Raw genomic sequence first — 17,500 nt, 5'->3', positions numbered from 1 at the left:
TGAATACATTTTGGAAGGCTTCATTTAGAATCAAAAGTAGTAGCATAGAGTGAAGGAATGAAGGAAATGAGAATGGCCAACCAAAACAATTGTCTGATATATTAGACAGGATATGGAATTTCGAAGTCAGTGGCATGACTGTATCTGGTCAATGAATGGACGAAGGCGCATTTATTCGGAATTGTTTCACATATCAGAAATACAGGTTTGAACTCTTTGATTATAACAATCCGATAAACAGATAGACCCTTTCTCAATAGAGATTACCATCAAGCCATTCTTATAGATTAGGAATATGTTCTTATTCGTATCTTATTTATTATAGCACTTTCCTTTGATAAATTGTAACCTCTCTCTCTCTCTCTCTCTCTCTCTCTCTCTCTCTCTCTGATGCCCTGATATTATTTTTCCATTTCCGTGAGCCAAACCTACGTTTAATGTCTGTTTTTAATTACTATATTTTTTTCCTAGTATTTTAATGATTCTTTTTTTAACATAACTGACAGGTAAAACAATTAACTATCCTCTTTTGATAAACACTGTGGCCAGATGGAAATTATCGCCTAAAAAAGGTGTAGAGAGGAAGTTCTGATTGTGCCGCAGAAAAAGATATGTCAAAACATAGATGTTCTATATGTATAATATTACTTTCTCATTTTTACTTTGTGGTCATTGTAGCCTCAGGTATTGTAGAAGAAGCATTTTGAGTGTTGGGACTAAAAGGTAAACATTGACAGGTCGGCGAGCGTCATTGCATAACTTAGTGTCATTACCTTTGTTTCATTAAACGAACTTGAACGTTTTAATCTTCCTGATATTCTACACGATTATTACCTCATCATTTTCTTTGAAATATTATGATAAACCAATAAAAAAAAAAATAAAAAAATGTCTTTTTCCTCTTTTTGTGTAAAAGATGGTGGGTATATAATTCCCTCATTAAATGGTAAAATGTTTTTTTCTTTTATCTCAAATTCTGCTCCTGATTTGCTTTCATAAGATGCAGTATTTCTGAGGCTCACCTGATTAACAGCAACACATCATTTTATAGATCACTTCGCCATTTAATTACAACTTATTCAAGTATTTCCTCCTGAATATTTATCATTTATCAAAGTCAACTATAACAATATTTGATGGAATAAAGAGATAATAGTTGAGTATAAGATACTTATTGATAAAAAGGAAAACTTATCAGAGAGAGAGAGAGAGAGAGAGAGAGAGAGAGAGAGAGAGAGAGAGAGAGAGAGAGAGATTTAAGGTGACGCATGGATGTATACAGATTTAGTCTCTCTCTTCAACACTATCGTGATTTACCTTCAGTCATGTATATGTATATTTATCCATGTGTTTAAACCTATTTCTAATACTCTTGGCAGATGTTGCACATTTCAAAACCAATGATCTTAGAATTCTTTCAACGGAATCCCTGTCTCTGCTTTGAATGTTCAGCTCCTATTGGATGTCTTTTATATTTAGGATCACTCACGGAGTGGGAAGAAAGAAGGAAGACATCTTTCTAAGGACACCTCTGTCTCCGGCATATTCCAAACAGACCATTGGCTTACAGAGTCTCAGCAATATCAATAAACTTTTGGCGATATAACCTCCCTCCTTCAATCCATAGTTTATCGAAAGCTCAGTTGCATAAACTAGGGTTGTAGTGGCCGATGTGGTAACGTCCCTGACTGATAAACGCCAGACTGAGGTTTGAGTCCCGCTCGAACTCGATATGTTCTTTGGTCGCTGCAACCTTCACCATCCTTGTGAGCTAAGGATGGGGGTTTTAGGGGGAACCCATAGGTCTATCTGTGGGGTCATAAGCAGCCATTGTCTGGCCCTGCTAGTCTTAGCTTGGGTGGAGAGGTGGCTTGAGCGCTAATCATATGTATAAATGGTCAGTTTCTAGGGCATTGTCCTACTCGATAGGGCAATGTCATTGTCCCTTGCCTCTGTCATTTATGAGCGCCCTTAAACCTTTAGACTAGAAGCAATGTATTTCAGTGATTGGCATTTTCTGTCAATAGAGAGAATTGAGGGTTTCTCCGATAATGCCAGTCAAGTTGACATCGATCAAATGACCTTTAAGCGTCAGAAGAGGTCAAAGGAGGTCACTACAGATTTCTTTGTGGTTGGGTATTTGTATTTTGTAATATCGATAAAATTTCAGTGTGTTTTTAATCATTTATATATATTGCATCTGTCCCATTGTTTTTCCATTTACCCTGTTCCCCTTTTCCCCATATTGGTAAACGATCACAGGAGAGATAGATGGGAAATTACATTTGGTAGAGCAACAATTCGTCTGGGACTTCAGGATTTCTTTCATTCGTTTTTATTGTTAAGAGGAGCAAATATTTTTTGGTGGATAAGAGGAGCAAATATTTTTTGGTGGATTCTAGTCATCTGTTTTGATTGGAAGGAAAATATGGTATTTTTCCCCAAGATGATAGTAATAATCTCAAAAGTGTATAATGAGTGATTTCTGAGAAAGAGAGAGAGCCTTATTTCCTTATTGCCTTTTTTTCATGTTTGGGTTCCCCCAGGTCCCTCAGTGTGAGGCACCTCGTATATCCACCAGAGAGTTGCTAATGCATCTTCCGGTGTATTTTGCATCTTCCAGTCTTGGATGGTCGGGGATGCATCTTAGTTATTTATCGAGCTCATTCTTAAACACATCTACGCTCACTCCTGATATGTTTCTTAGATGAGCTGGCATCTCATTAAATAGTCGCTGCATTATTGATGCTACTGCGTAGTGGATTAATGTCCTGTGCGCCTTCCTTAGTTTTCCTGATATATTTTTGGCACTAATAATTTACCACGGGTTGCTCTTTCTGATATTTTTAGCTCCACGATGTTTTCAGTAATTCCTTATATTTGCTTCCATGCTGGTATTATCATGTAGCCGTTCTCTTCTCCTTTCTAGGCTGTATAGTTTTAAAAATTGCAGTCTTTCCTAGTAGTCAAGGTCCTTAACTTCTTCTATTCTAGCAGTATAGGACCTTTGTACACTCTCTATTTGTGCAATATCCTTTTGGTAGTGTGGGTACCATATCACATTGCAGTACTCGAGTGTACATATATAAATAGATAGATAAATAAATAGATAGATAGATAGATAAATAGAAAAATTGATAGATAGATAGATAGCTACCTGCATATTCCGATATCTTGTCTAATATTCAACCCTATTCTAGAAGAGTTATTCTCGTGAAGGACATTGACTGACACCTGCTGGAGTTGGGGGAGTTCAAGCAACTCAAGTTCAATCTAAGGGATTTTGTTGGATTGCAAAGGATTAGACAAGAGGATTTGTATAATTTGGATTGCAATCCGCGCTTGGATACAACAGTGCTGAATTGTGTGGAGGCACAGTGGTGGAAGAAATAGCTGGTTAATTCGAAAACTCTCGATTCAGTTTCTTCGATGACTATTACTTGTTTGAACTAATTACTTGTGTTCATTTAAAGTGATAGAAGCTCGGATGGCTATATCATGGTGATCTCTCTCTCTCTCTCTCTCTCTCTCTCTCTCTCTCTACCCGACACATGCTAAAATTGCTGGACCTCACTTATTTTTCTTTTAATTATTATTATTATTATTATTATTATTATTATTATTACTTGCTAAGCTATAACCCTAGTTGGAGAAGCAGGATGCTATAAGCCTTGGGCTTCCAAGAGGGCAAATAACTCAGTGAGGAAAGGAAACAGGAAAAAATAGAATATTTTTAAAACAGTAAAAACATTAAAATAAATATTTCATACATAAACTATAAAAACTTTAAAAGAAAAAACAAGAGGAAGAGATATTAGGTGGAATAGTGTGCCTTGGTTTACCCTTAAGCAAGAGAACTCTAACCAAAGACCATGAAAGACATGGTGCAGAGGCTATAGCACTATCTAAGACCATAGAACAATGGTTTGATTTTGGAGTATCCTTCTCTTAGAAGAGCTGCTTACCTTAGCTAAAGAGTCTCTTCTACCCTTGGGTGAAGAAGAATTGTTTAGTAATCTCAGTGTGGTCAGTGTATGAAAACAAAGGGGAGTGTGGAAAGAATAGGCCTGACCATTCAGTGTATGTGTAGGCAAAGGGAATTTGGGCCGTAACCATTGCTGCAAACAGCTCTAATCATGTTTAAAACACTTTAATCCAAGGCCTCGGCTGTACACTAAAAAGCTATACACGTATTATATCAACATCATTATTTCACCAGGTTCTTTTTTGCAGTTTCTATTACAGCAGATAATACCTATACACACAACACACACACACACACACACACACACACACACATATATATATATATATATATAGAGAGAGAGAGGAGAGAGAGAGAGAGAGAGAGAGAGAATTGTTTCTATGACCGTTTTGTTGAAATTGATTTCGCGCTATTACTCATATATTTATCACTTGTATTTATAAATCTCTTCCGCTACTTTAGATCATGAAATATATCTACATAAAATAAGTTTCCCTTCACACTTTAAATATACAAATACATATAAACATAAGAATAGCCCCAAAGAGACATTATTTCCTCAAATACATAATTCCCTGGATCCATTAAAGCAATAAGAATATTTGTATGTAATGGGAAGCTTTGGGAACCATATATTTGAAAATGATAATATGAGAGTGAATCCTGACTACTTTCCTCTTACTTTTACAAGAGGATGAATCATTAGGATAGATTTAGACATTAAATGAGGTTCAGTGAAAGTACGAGTATAGACACAGATATTTCCGAAACAATATAATATGTCAGAATTGTTTCTTTTGGATCTGTAGGTCTTAAACTTAGAACTTCCATTCATTTAACAAAGATCTCTGTATTCCCTGAATTAGTGTTATGTGGTATTTGCAACTATTTGTAAAACCTTTGCATTTGTAAAGGGATTTAGATATTCGAAGAAAAGTTTGGTGTAGGATAAAAGAAGGAAAAATAAATGGCAGACACAACGCTCGAACAGTTGAAACGATGTTGGCAAAAGTATTGAAACAATGCAAAAATAAAAAGAAAGCAAAAGAGGAAGTAATAGCGAACAAGACTTCCATTGTGTTTTCATTCTCCAACAGAAAGGTTTCATTTTCCCTATAGAATTGAAAAAAATGGTGGCAGAAATATTATGTTTTTGTATAGCCCCAATGTAATAATTGGAATACATAGAATTGTTGTTTTGGGAGTGGAAAAGCCTGCTCGTTGCATTTAGGAGATTCCGGAATTCGGTTAATGTCCTTTGGCTTTTTAAAAGAGAATTTGGATAAATCTATAAACAAATCATTACTTTTTATCCCACATAACATCGACCAGAGTCTTCTTAGAGAAATGTGTAATTCTATACTAACGTTTGTTCAATATACATCATCCAGTACAAGGAGAGATAGAAGCAAGTAAGGAAGAGTATTTCGATGTATGAAATAGCATAATCGGTCATAAACAAACGTTGTTTCTAAAGAAAATTATATCTGTAATAGAACGATAACATTTCCATATCATCATATTTTCACTGACTTGACCAGTGTATCAGAGACATTGGTGCTCTCTCTCTCTCTCTCTCTCTCTCTCTCTCTCTCTCTCTCTCTCCTAAGAATCTTATTTCAATGAGATGATGACAGACCATAGAAGTAACAGCAATTGTCAAACGTCATTCTACAAGAGTGAACACTTTGCACAATTGCAGTCAAATAATGATGGAGCATTTTAAAAGGGAAGAATGAAAATATCCTCATTTTTAAAGTGAAAATGTAAAAGCAAAGGAGAAACGAGAGAAAATTGTACTACAATTCTTCCAGAACAGAAACATCTTTTCCTTCTCTCTCTTTTCTCTCTCTTTTGCTTCTCTCTTAGCAATTGCCAAATTATGATAACTACAAACATTTTTCTATATTATGAGAGAAAACACGTTTTGGTGGTAAATCAAAGACTAGTTGAGAGAGGCTATGGAGGGTACAAAACGCACTGGATAAAATGAGAAAAGGGGAATATATGGATTAAAGATTATTGGTTACAAAGGGAAAGGGGAACAGAAATGACAATTATTGCACCATCGCCATATTTAAAAAAGTATTGAGAAGGAAGAAGGGAGATTTTTCGAATAGGATTGAGATGAGATTTTGCACTGGGGCCAGGCACTGGGTGCAGGAATTCTATCTTTTCTTTATTCGTGACACCTCCGTCCCACCAATCGTGTATTCCTCTGTGTAGATGAGCAAGGTATGAATAGTTAGGTGTAGATCATTATTAGAAAAGTAAATTAAGATTAAAAGCATTGCAAGCTTTAAACAAACAATGTGGCTCAGCTTAGTTTCTTCGAAGGAACACAATAGAATAATGATTCCTGTGACATTAGATAGATAGATAGATAGATTAATATATAGATAGATAGATTGATAGATAGATAAATAGAGGAGGGCTAGCAAGACCTTCCCCCCATACCGTCCTATCTTGTAAAATGAAAAAGCAGAGTCGATTACCCCGACAAAAATGGGGAAGTTTCTTGAAGAAGATTCAAAATATTTCAAAGTTTCTGTAACATTTCTACTTTATTAACATAGATATGGAAATATGATATCACTTTTGACCTCTATATTATTTGTGAGTCAATCAATCTCTATCACAAGATAAGTGTATCTATAAGCTGCGATATTAATATGAGAGAGATTAATTGATTCTAAAATATATTTCTCTTTTGGCCCTTTGACGATTACCGTCCGGATATTTTCGGAGTTGTTTAAGGAATTCCAACTTTTGTGATAATAAATGTCTAATGATAACTTTCTTTAACATTTCCCTCGAGAATTATTTATTGCGTTTCTGAACTGCATTTACGTCGGCAATATAATTTAGAACCGAAAGTTTGACAATATCATCGAGGGCCTTGAGAAAATCCTTTTCCTCCTATCGTCTTCTTCTTCGCTTCCTTCTTCTTTCCTGTCTTTTGCTCTTGATTAGGGAAAGTCTGACATTGCTAACTAATATTCAAATTAGATATCACATCTGTTGCTGAAGCCTTTCTCAATTACGTGCAATGCCTCATGTTATCAAGATAATAATTACGATGGCAAATCTAGTTTTGCGATGACAAAAATATACGTTTAATAATGTTGTATGAATGTGGAGGAAGTTTTTAATTGCATAACGTTATGGATTTTGTGAAGACTAATTAAGATATTGATTATTGTAACCGTTTGAATCACAGCATATCAAAGGTAAAAGAGAGAGAGAGAGAGAGAGAGAGAGAGAGAGAGAGAGAGAGAGTGTGTGTGTGTGGTGTGTGTGTTTTTCGTTATTTAAGAAAGACAATGTTTCATCTCCATTGTTTTTGTTTCTATATTTTAGTCGGGATTTTTTTATTAAAACTTTATTTCTTGTATATATAGAGATGATCTCTCTCTCTCTCTCTCTCTCTCTCTCTCTCTCTCTCTCTCTCTCTTTCATAAGCTTAGTATGCCATAGTAAATGGATGTTAATTGCAGATGTAATTTACAGAAAAGGGTGAGATATTCTTTAAATAAAAAACTACAATTCACAAACTATATTTTTCACTAATTATCTTATTTATATTTTAGGGGAAGTATACGAGTAAGTAAAGTCCAGACATGAAACGAAAAACAAGAAGAGTGTACCAGTTAAAATATATTTTCTATTGCATGGTATTTTGAGTTCTCTCTCCTTCAAAACTGAATTCGATAATTTTGAGAAAATCTTGTTAGGAACCGAAATCAAATTACAGTTATTACCGCTTATAGAAAATTATATTTAAGCAATAAGGTCAAGCAGCGTTTTGGTTGGCCAGCGCATGTGTGGGTTACCACCGATGGATGACAGACACCGCTGGGAGATTGGCTTTATTAACCCTCTAGTTGTCTATGGCTCTATGGCATTGGGCTTGGCAACCCCATCATAAGATTCAGTGTCTAAGAACAGGAAAGAAACCTTAGGAGTCTCCTGTGAGAGGCAGTAGATGAAAAAGTAGTCTGAGCAGAGAGAGAGAGAGAGAGAGAGAGAGAGAGAGAGAGAGAGAGAGAGTAAAGAAAAGACTACAACTCCCAGAAGGGACATTGATTGATTACAATACCATTGTCACTGACTTCCTCAAACAGTGTTTGAGATATGATAGATATTTGTTTCTCATGTCGTTTATGAAAGGTTTAACCACTGGAATGAATAAGATTGTACTCTGGAATCCCTCTGTTACTTAAAAGCCAATAATCTATTAAAGTTTGTAAACAAAGGCCTCGTGATTAACACAGCCAAAGGCAACATTAAAATCAAGGCTACAGTCAAGGGATTATTCTTGTACTTCATTGAGAATTGTAAGAAGAGCATCACATGCTCCAAAGGTTTTTGTGATAACCGAACTTTAAACTAGGGAACAGATAATTACCTCTCTCTCTCTCTCTCTCTCTCTCTCTCTCTCTCTCTCTCTCTCTCCTAGGATTAAAGGTTTTCTTATGGCGAGTATCAAAGGCGAAGTAGGATTAGATTCAGACTCATTTCTTCCAACAGGAGGATCACACAAGGATCTGAGTAACGTATAACGATTTGGGTAACAACAACCTTTGAGGATTTATTATAATGTGCCTGATTAAAAAAGAGTAATAGAGAGTGTTACTCTTACAGAACAGTTCTCATTCCAAAAATCTTTTACTCACATCTAACTCTGAACTGATATTTGCAACTTGACTCTTTCTTTTTTTCATTATTCCTTTTGATTATCTTTCAACTGAGATTGTAGCTTCCATTTAATGATATTTCTCTTGCTAATAATAATCAGTAGTGAAAATTAGGTAGCTTTGTCCTCTCCTTCTCCTCTCTCTCTCTCTTCTCCTCTCTCTCTCTCTCTCAAGGTGGTTACTATAAGCGATATCAACTTTTCTTAAACATAGAATTGCTAAAACCAAAGTGGAATTGCATAGCATAGTGTTAGAGTAGGCTGTTGCAACATATTTGAACATTTATCGTTTGGGGATTTGAAAACAAAATGATATTAATTCCGTAAAATCCATAGTTGAAGGATGGAAGGAATAGTAATGTGTTAAGAAACTTCAGATTTCTTCATGATTTGCAAGTTTTGAGTCTGAATTATTATCGTTTTCTGTCTTCTCCTAATATTAGAGAGAGAGAGAGGGAGAGAGAGGAGAGAGAGAGAGAGAGAGAGAGAGAGAGAGCATTTCTACTATGCATCCTGATGGAGATAGGGTAGTTACATTTCATTTTTATATGATTAAGGAAGTAGTTTTACCATTTTCATTTTCATCACGCTTATCTTCATTTTTAACATCATTATTCATAATATTCAGTATTTTTCTTATTACTGTTATTATCATTTTTATTAAGGTCATTATTTTTGCTACTATCATTAGTGTTATCATTACTCTTTAATCGTTTTTAGTGAATTATTCAATATTGATAAAGTAAAATGCCATTAAGTCCAATAATTCCGGACATTTGGGGAGACATTCTCTTCTTTCCTCCTTTTCTAATACAACATTTGAACAGGATCAAACAATATAAGAATCAAAGGATAAAACATAGTACAATATAAGAATCAAAGGATAAAACAATAGTAATATATTAATAATAATAATAATAATAATAATAATAATAATAATATATTATTATTATTATTATTATTATTATTATTATTATTATTATATCAACATGAAACCAGAAATAGTCGTAGTAATGTTTCCAAGGATAACAGAGTTAGTACAAGGGCTGCCACTTCTAATTCCCTAAAAGATGATGAACTCGAGTAAATATATTACAGCAAACGTTCTCTTGTTACATCAAGATAATATATCTTAATTAAAGGAATGTCTTTGTTTGGATATAGGATGTTAATAACCATTTATTTGTTTATGATGACGAACATCATCTCATATTTTTGTTGGAACCCTGGAACCCCTTCGGTTTCAGTGGCCATCCACCAAACATGAGTACCAACCTATGAAACCTCAAATGACGCTTAATCAAAGAATATATGATAAATTAAGTATTTTTAGCAACGTCAGCTTTGCAATAGTTCTTGATGTGTATTCTATTTGCTGTGATAAAGGACCATAAAGGTTTTTTATTTGTTCTTTTAAATACTTTATATCCTTTTCTGTTGGTAGTTGGGGTATTCGTGTCGTCTATAATGGGCGATTCCATTATCTGGGCTCGGGGGAGAAAGAATGTCAATTTATTTGAAATAGTAAAATATATATGAAACTATAACTTACGTGAATATGACAAACATTACTATTGTCTAACAACCTTCTTCCCGCAAAGATTACAAATGAATAGCTGTTTCTCTTAGTTGACAACAGATGGTGTTGAAAACGGGTTTATCGTCAAAATTATCGATAATTTTTCATAAGAGGAATAATTCTACCAGAGTACCCACAATATGGTACCCTGTAAATGTATAAAGAAATGGCAAATCAAATGTCGACTATAATCCGAATACCTAATTACTTGAAGTATAGTAATTAAATTGAATTGCATTTACTATATGTATTTAATATGTAAAATCAATATGAAATGCAATTTAGATTATGTTGAAGAACAATTATCCTTTTTCATAATGATTATGATCGCGCATTATCTGATCATGAGAATTAATCCTGATATTACCAGCATTGTCTCCACTTGACTTTTCAAAAGCAACATCTTGTTTAGATCAGGCAATGCCATATTCGATTGTTCTTATTTCTAAAGTTAGTCCTAATTATAGCATTCCACTTTTGATTGTTTTTCCCTTTTACGATGAACTATCAGAATTATAATCTATGATAATCAATGGTTCAGTTCTGTTTAAGGAATTTCAAATATCGATGCAAATTAGGTTATTAGAAAATCCACTGGAATTCATAGTTGGTAATTGAGCTAGTGTTTCATTTTCAGCCTGTCAGACCTCTGATTTGAAACTACGAAATTATCATTCGAAGTTTTGGTTTGACATTTGGAGATTTTATGCCTTATTAAGCCAAGTATTCTTCAACTCTCCTGTTTCACTAATCAAGTTAATAACATCATTATTAGTTATTACTATCCTCAAACATCCCTGTTTCAGGGATATCATTATACTAGGACATCATCAAATGAGCATTCAATATACTAGGATATCATCATACTGAGACACCAATATACTAGGACATCATCATACTGAGACATCAATATACTAGGACATCATTATATTGGGACATTAATATACTAGGACATCATCAAATGAACATTCAATATACTAGGATATCATCATACTGAGACACCAATATACTAGGACATCATCATACTGAGACACCAATATACTAGGATATCATCATGCTGAGACACCAATATACTAGGACATCATTATATTGGGACATTAATATACTAGGACATCATCATACTGAGACACCAGTATACTAGGACACCATCATACTGAGACACCAATGCATTAGGACATCATCATACTGAGACACCAATATACTAGGACATCATTATATTGGGACATTAATATACTAGGACATCATCATACTGAGACACCAGTATACTAGGACTCCATCATACTGAGACACCAATACATTAGGACATCATCATACAGAGACACCAGTATACTAGGATTATTCATACGATATATATTTGTACTAATTTTTCCGAAAATGTCAGAATCTTATCCATTTGCAATTTGTTAATGATTAATGGAATATCAATTTATGGCAATAATAGATAAAACCGTTGCTATTTATTTCCTAATATGAATTGGCCCCTTTTTGCAATGTTCATTTTCACATGTTTTCTTCTCTCCCTAAGATATTAACAATATTAATCAACCACTAAAAAGAAGAGAATTTTGACAAGTATGTAAAATGGAGTCTGCCTTCCTCAGTCAATCGTGTTTTAAGGGATTATAAGGTCCAGCAGGAATGATAAAAACAAGGAGAGAGAGAGAGAGAGAGAGAGAGAGAGAGAGAGAGAGAGAGAGAGAGAGTGCTATTTGATAAAAGGGAAATGTTATCGTTCTATTACAGATATAATTTTCTTAAGAAACACTTTGTGTATGATCGAATATGCTGTTTCATACGCCAAACTACTCCTCTTTTCTTGCTTATAATTCTCTCTATATTGGATTTATATTGAACGAATGTGAGCAAGGAATCACAGATCATCTTGATATGCGTTTCTCTATGAAGCCTCTGGTCGATGCCATGTGGAATAGGAAGTAATATTCCTTTTCTAGATTGATTCAAATTCTCTTTTAGAATGCAAAAGGTCATTAAACGCATTCCTAAATCTTCCAGATGCAACCTAAGCTCCAGTTCCAACAGCAATTCCAAAAATTCCAAGTATTAAAATGGGGATATACGAAAACATGTAATATTACTGCCACAATTTTATCCACATCCTACCGTTGCACTTTTGAATAGTGAAAATAAAACACTTTTGTTAGAGAATTAAAACACAAAGGAAGTATTGTTCACCATTACTTTCTCTTTTGCTTTCTTTCATATTTCTTTTTTTTTTCATACATTCCCCAACACCATTTTAATTGGTCATTCTTTGTGTCTGCCCTTTTTTTTTATCTAACATCAAACTATTCTTCAATTATCTAAATTCCTTTATAACTGCAAAGATTTTCTTTTTAATATTTTCTTCACGTAAATCTATCAGTAATCAAGAAAGTAAGAGAATATTGACAAATTTGGTTCCATTTTCTGTAGGTTGTTGGATGAAGTTCGTGTTGGTATAAATCTTGGTAATACAATAATATATTGGTAGCATCAAAACCTCTGTCTGTCTGTTTCACTCACTTTGATAACATGATAGATACAACACGAGATAAAAAAGGAAGCCTCAAATAGCATCAGTATTGTAAATCACGGTCAAGGATGACCTTATACGACCCTTCAGGAGACATCAACCTGAACGAGAGTGAGATTTACGACATCATAATGTCTTGGAGTTAAAAGGACTTTGGCCTTTTAAGGATCCATTTTTTCATCTGTAAATAAGTAATGTTGCATTTATATTATCTTCTTTCTCTCTCTCTCTCTCTCTCTCTCTCTCTCTCTCTCTCTCTCTCTCTCTCTCTCTCTCTCACATGCTCTTCAAATTATAATATCCTTAACAAACCATTCCCCTCCCCCCCTCTCTCTCTCTCTCTCTCTCTCTCTCTCTCTCTCTCTCTCTCTCTCTCTCTCATATTTCGACTTTCACTTTCTTTAAATTATATTATCCTTAACACACCAATCTTCTCTCTCTCTCTCTCTCCTCTCTCTCTCTCTCTCTCTCTCTCTCTCCTCTCTCTCTCTCTCTCTATGTGATTAGACAAACAACGAAAAACAAATTAAACAAAAATAAATGCAGAAAATTGATCCTCCAAAAGATTCTTCACACTTCAGGAAAAAAATCTCAGCTAAGAATTTCTGTAGTACAGCAAAATGACTTTGACTTTTATCATCCTATGGACTCGAAGGATTTGCTCACAATGGTATAAATAGTGTTTAGGAATGTATTATGTAGTAGTGTATTTGAAGAGAAAACCCTTTTTCTGGAGATTTTCTTCTCAATGAGCATCTATAGTAGTACAGTCTGCGTGTACAGTTCTTGTACTTTCAATACAGCGAAGTGTATTTTAACTGTATATAATTCACCATGAATAGTAACTTTAATGCGTTTAGCAGAAGTCATTTTGGGTCCTAATACAGTCTGTAGCAGTATACATCCAGGTCCCTATACCTCTATTAGTAGCTGCCTCTGAGTCTCCATCTGTAGCTGATAGTCTTTCCCCTTTGTAACTTTAAACTCTTCAAGTTTAAACCTGTGGTTTACGTAATAACCATTTCTGAACCTTGACCCTTTACTGTACATGGTCCTTATAAGTACTGTTTACTGTACATGGTCGATATAAGTACCATTTACAGTACATGGTCTTTATAAGTACCGTTTATTGTACATGGTCTATATAAGTACCATTTACAGTACATGGTCCATATAAGTACCATTTACAGTACATGGTCCATATAAGTACCGTTTACTGCACATGCTCCATATTAAGTACCGTTTACTGAACATGCTCCATATTAAGTACCGTTTACTGCACATGGTCTATACAAGGACCATTTAGTATACATGGTCTTTTTAAAAACTGTTTACTGCACATGGTCTATATGAGTACCGTTTATTGTACATGGTCTATATAAGTACCATTTACGGTATATGGTCCATATAAGTACTGTTTACTGAACATGATCCTTATAAATACCGTTTACTGTGCGTGGTCTATATTATTACCATTTACTGTATATGGTCCTTATAAGTACTGTTTACTGTATATGGTCTATATGAGTACCGTTGACTGTACATGGTGTATATAATATAAGTACCGTTCACTCTGCATTGTCTAAATAAGTACCGTGCACTGTACATGGTCACTAACGGATCTAGGGTGAGAGGTCGCAGGGTCACAATCCCCCTATTTTAAGTAAAAAAAGTTTGACTGCTAAATTTGGGGCTTTCAAAAAAATTTCACTATTCAGACAAAAATTAAAAAGTCAGCTGTAAGAGATAGATCGTATATTATCGTTAAAACTGTTTGCCCCAAGAGAGAGAGAGAGAGAGAGAGAGAGAGAGAGAGAGAGAGAGAGAGAGAGAGAGAGATTTCCAATGTTACCGTGTGAGGATATCTCCTCATTCCATCGATAGAGTGATATATTATCTATCCTTAGTGGAGAGAGAGAGAGAGAGAGAGAGAGAGAGAGAGAGAGAGAGAGAGAGAGAGAGAGAGGAGAGATTTCCAATGTTACCGTGTGAGGAAATCTCATTCCATCGATAGAGTGATATATCATCTATCCTTAGTGGAGAGAGAGAGAGAGAGAGAGAGAGAGATTTCCAATGTTACCGTGTGATGAAATCTCCTCAATCCATCTATAGAAATGTTTGATATATTTGGAATCAATGTTCAAAATCCCGCATCTGGCATCAGGGGATAGAAGGGAGTGGCACTGGGTCACAATGAAGCCCGAGAGGTACTAGAGGGAAGAAAAGGCCTTTGGGATATTGAAGGTTTTCAAATTATGTTTGTAAAGTACATTTTTTAGATCACGATGTCGAATGCAAGTTTCCAATTTCCTTGTTAAGTAAAGTCTAAATTTGTTTCATTAAATCCCGAGAGTTTCCACGAAATATATCTCACATAGAGAGTAATGAACCAAATTCAATGGATACAAAAAATCGATGACCTTTCCTTTTTTACAGAAATTCTCTATTAATTATATGTATCAAATAATATACATCATAAAAAGAAAACATTCTTTGACAAGAAATGGAAATGAGATATATTCCCTAGAACTATTATCATTAAATCATTTTATATCTTGAAAAATATATCCTTAATCGTGATGATGTTGGATAAATTTTGATGCAAAGTCAAGATGAGGGGAAGAGGCTAACTCGTAATCCTTGAAAATGTCTTCAAATGAGACTTATGTGAATTGTGCCTTGAGTGTTATTCTTCAGCCTTCGAATAGAACTTAACAAGTGTGAATTTTCACACCAGAAAAGATGATGTAGAAGGACCTGAATAATGACGATAATAACAATATCGATGTATTAACATTTTAGATATAACATTTGTTATTCCCAACCGGGCTCGATTTAGGGCCACCTGATGTGTTTATTGGACCAATGATTTGATTATTATGTCTTTTGATCTTGTGGACGGACGCTCAGGGGAGAGGGAATACTTTCAGCCTTATTCTCTTCCTTCCTTCCCATTCTGCTTATTTCTTTATTTCGCTCCTGGTATTCTTCTTATCATTCTTATCTTTATCATCCAGACTATTTCCCTTTTTTATTCTTTCTATTATTATCTTCTTTACCACGTCATTATCAATTATTATCGTAATGAGAATATGAAGGAGGAGAGATGTGGTTAAAGGTACCATAGATTTTTTTTTTTTTTAGGTCTCTGTTCTGATGTCCTCAGGTCATTTTGTTATTTAGTTTGAGTATTGTATTTACCATCGATATTATTCAGTATTTAGATATTCCTGTTATAAGTATTGCACCTTTTGATATCTTTTCTTTTTTAGTTTTCGCATTTGAAGTTATTTGATTCACGGAAAAATCTGCATTTGACTACTTTTGTGTCAACTGGTTTCATGTTCAAAATAGAAGATTGTTCCTCTCCTAATTCTATGACGCCAATTCTATATTTGATTCACCAGTTGTCTTCTATGGTGATAAAAACCACTTCTTATACTTCTGTGTTTTTGAAAGAATACAGAAGAGATATCAAATATTGGTCAAATTTACCATATTAACTAAAAACGTAAATGTCATCTTTAGAAAATGTTATTCATCATAACGTCTCTAGAGCCCTTATATAATATTTCTGAAAATGTTTCCATGAACATGTACAAGAAAATGCTTTTATATATTTAAGACGTTAGAGTGACAGTCAACGACTTCAGTTGGGTCAGAAGGGGAATCTTGAGGGGATGAAATGCCAGGAAGGAAGGAATGGATGAGGGACACATAGAAGGAATTGCCCAGATGAAAATTGGACAATTTGACGAAAAAAAAAAAGAGTAGAGATGAGATAATGTTTCAACACAACACTTTAGGCCAAGAGAAAAACTATGGTCACGTTAATCAACCCCTGATTCCGTATGGCCACTTACATGAAGTTATAATTTGATGTTTTATGTGGTACTGATTTTATTCATTTTTTTTTTTTATCATTCTTATATGGTAAAAGAGTAAATAAGATTTTATCATCTCTCGTCAGTTGACCGTTCCCTGGACCTTCCGGTTGAACACTCTACGTGAAAAAAAGGGGAAAAAATAATTCCATCAAAACTCCATATCTTCAACTTTGGTTATGTTGCTACAGGTGATTGGGATGATGAAATTCAATTGATATGATCTTTGCAGAGTGATAAGATTTCGTAAAAGAAAATATGAATCTTATAGTAATATTTGATTAACAAAATAGGAAAAAAATATGAGTATACAACATTATGGTAAAGATGTATTTGAATATCGCTAGACCTATAAGTCACTTAATTGAGTTAAAAGTCGTAATTATCCCTTTCAAGAGTAAACAAAGGCACAATATTCATAAAGCGGAACAAAAGAGAAAGTAAACGACAATAGATCAACTCCAGGTAATCAAAGTCCAATGAATTGGAAGGTTTCTATGGAGAGAAAACAAAAGACAATTTACACTCTGTAATGATAGCCCCCCCCCCTCTCTCTCTCTCTCTCTCTCTCTCTCTCTCTCTCTCTCTCTCTCTCATGAAAAGAGACACCACTATCTGCCTCTTGCTCATATGGTAAGTGGGCATCATAGGGGTTACTGACGTAGCCTGATTATTATATTCGCTATTAAAAAAAAATATATATATATATAAAGAAATTAATGGAAACATCTTTGGAGTATCAAACGTTGTCAACATTAAATCTCAAACCATAAAAAATACAAGGCGGAAAAACGCAAATTTACGTTAAAAGTGAATGCTAATT

The sequence above is a fragment of the Palaemon carinicauda genome, chromosome 25 (assembly GCF_036898095.1).
Source record: "Palaemon carinicauda isolate YSFRI2023 chromosome 25, ASM3689809v2, whole genome shotgun sequence".
NCBI classification, from domain to species: Eukaryota; Metazoa; Arthropoda; class Malacostraca; order Decapoda; family Palaemonidae; genus Palaemon; species Palaemon carinicauda.
Note: the sequence above shows the minus strand (reverse complement) of the source record.